The sequence below is a fragment of the Pristiophorus japonicus genome, unplaced genomic scaffold, assembly GCF_044704955.1.
Source record: "Pristiophorus japonicus isolate sPriJap1 unplaced genomic scaffold, sPriJap1.hap1 HAP1_SCAFFOLD_1326, whole genome shotgun sequence".
Classification (NCBI taxonomy): Eukaryota; Metazoa; Chordata; class Chondrichthyes; family Pristiophoridae; genus Pristiophorus; species Pristiophorus japonicus.
This window is the reverse complement of record NW_027250994.1, coordinates 10,001-12,500: the sequence shown is the minus strand read 5'-3', so window position 1 is coordinate 12,500 and position 2,500 is coordinate 10,001.

Below are 2,500 nucleotides of genomic sequence, written 5' to 3'. Positions count from 1 at the left end.
ATAAATTCCCGCCCAAAAAGGGTGAATAGTCGGTTGGGCGGCAGCCCTGGTCGGTCTCTGCAGACCTGGAGGCTCGAGACGTTTGTTTGGAAAACTCACCAAGTCTCGATTCTGCCACCTCCTACCTCTGTGCAGATACCCCGCCAACCCCCAAGGACAGAAATGACAAGTGTCAAGTTGGCGGGGCGTCGGGCCACCTGCTGCCGGCCATGAGCATCCAAATCCCCGCAAAAGGGGCATTTTCATTTCTTCATCGGGACTTCCGGCAATTTCCGAGGTTCAACTCATTAACGTTGTTCGCAGACACTTGCCAGAAAATGCAAGTGGCCACTTTGCCGGGCCGACTCGCTTGCCCAAGCGGGAAACCATCAACCGAAGGCCCGGTAAGGCGGCCGAATCTGACCTCATAGACTTCCACACAACGGGACTTTTGACTTTCCCGGCCGCGGGTGGCCTCCACCCGGCCTCAGCCATCAGCCCTGCCTGCCTCCAGCCGCCTTCTGGTTAATGAGTTATCCAGCCTGGCACTTCGGTTGCGCCAGCGAGACCAAGTCTCGGCTTTGGTTAATGATTTGAGCCGAACCGACCTGCCCCCCGCCCCCCCCGGGCTGAACTCGGGCAGGTCTGCCGATTTCCCGACTCCTTTCGGGGCCTAATCGGGTCGCGCGAGCCGCCTGGCGCGATCGGGGACCATGCCCCGGCCTCTGCCAGGCCTCGGGCAGCCGCTTTTGAAGCCCGACCAAAAACCCGAAAAATGGGCAAAAAGGGAATAAATTCCCGCCCAAAAAGGGTGAATAGTCGGTTGGGCGGCAGCCCTGGTCGGTCTCTGCAGACCTGGAGGCTCGAGACGTTTGTTTGGAAAACTCACCAAGTCTCGATTCTGCCACCTCCTACCTCTGTGCAGATACCCCGCCAACCCCCAAGGACAGAAATGACAAGTGTCAAGTTGGCGGGGCGTCGGGCCACCTGCTGCCGGCCATGAGCATCCAAATCCCCGCAAAAGGGGCATTTTCATTTCTTCATCGGGACTTCCGGCAATTTCCAAGGTTCAACTCATTAACGTTGTTCGCAGACACTTGCCAGAAAATGCAAGTGGCCACTTTGCCGGGCCGACTCGCTTGCCCAAGCGGGAAACCATCAACCGAAGGCCCGGTAAGGCGGCCGAATCTGACCTCATAGACTTCCACACAACGGGACTTTTGACTTTCCCGGCCGCGGGTGGCCTCCACCCGGCCTCAGCCATCAGCCCTGCCTGCCTCCAGCCGCCTTCTGGTTAATGAGTTATCCAGCCTGGCACTTCGGTTGCGCCAGCGAGACCAAGTCTCGGCTTTGGTTAATGATTTGAGCCGAACCGACCTGCCCCCCGCCACCGCGGGCTGAACTCGGCAAGGTCTGCCGATTTCCCGACTCCTTTCGGGGCCTAATCGGGTCGCGCGAGCCGCCTGGCGCGATCGGGGCCCATGCCCCGGCCTCTGCCAGGCCTCGGGCAGCCGCTTTTGAAGCCCGACCAAAAACCCGAAAAATGGGCAAAAAGGGAATAAATTCCCGCCCAAAAAGGGTGAATAGTCGGTTGGGCGGCAGCCCTGGTCGGTCTCTGCAGACCTGGAGGCTCGAGACGTTTGTTTGGAAAACTCACCAAGTCTCGATTCTGCCACCTCCTACCTCTGTGCAGATACCCCGCCAACCCCCAAGGACAGAAATGACAAGTGTCAAGTTGGCGGGGCGTCGGGCCACCTGCTGCCGGCCATGAGCATCCAAATCCCCGCAAAAGGGGCATTTTCATTTCTTCATCGGGACTTCCGGCAATTTCCGAGGTTCAACTCATTAACGTTGTTCGCAGACACTTGCCAGAAAATGCAAGTGGCCACTTTGCCGGGCCGACTCGCTTGCCCAAGCGGGAAACCATCAACCGAAGGCCCGGTAAGGCGGCCGAATCTGACCTCATAGACTTCCACACAACGGGACTTTTGACTTTCCCGGCCGCGGGTGGCCTCCACCCGGCCTCAGCCATCAGCCCTGCCTGCCTCCAGCCGCCTTCTGGTTAATGAGTTATCCAGCCTGGCACTTCGGTTGCGCCAGCGAGACCAAGTCTCGGCTTTGGTTAATGATTTGAGCCGAACCGACCTGCCCCCCGCCCCCCCCGGGCTGAACTCGGGCAGGTCTGCCGATTTCCCGACTCCTTTCGGGGCCTAATCGGGTCGCGCGAGCCGCCTGGCGCGATCGGGGACCATGCCCCGGCCTCTGCCAGGCCTCGGGCAGCCGCTTTTGAAGCCCGACCAAAAACCCGAAAAATGGGCAAAAAGGGAATAAATTCCCGCCCAAAAAGGGTGAATAGTCGGTTGGGCGGCAGCCCTGGTCGGTCTCTGCAGACCTGGAGGCTCGAGACGTTTGTTTGGAAAACTCACCAAGTCTCGATTCTGCCACCTCCTACCTCTGTGCAGATACCCCGCCAACCCCCAAGGACAGAAATGACAAGTGTCAAGTTGGCGGGGCGTCGGGC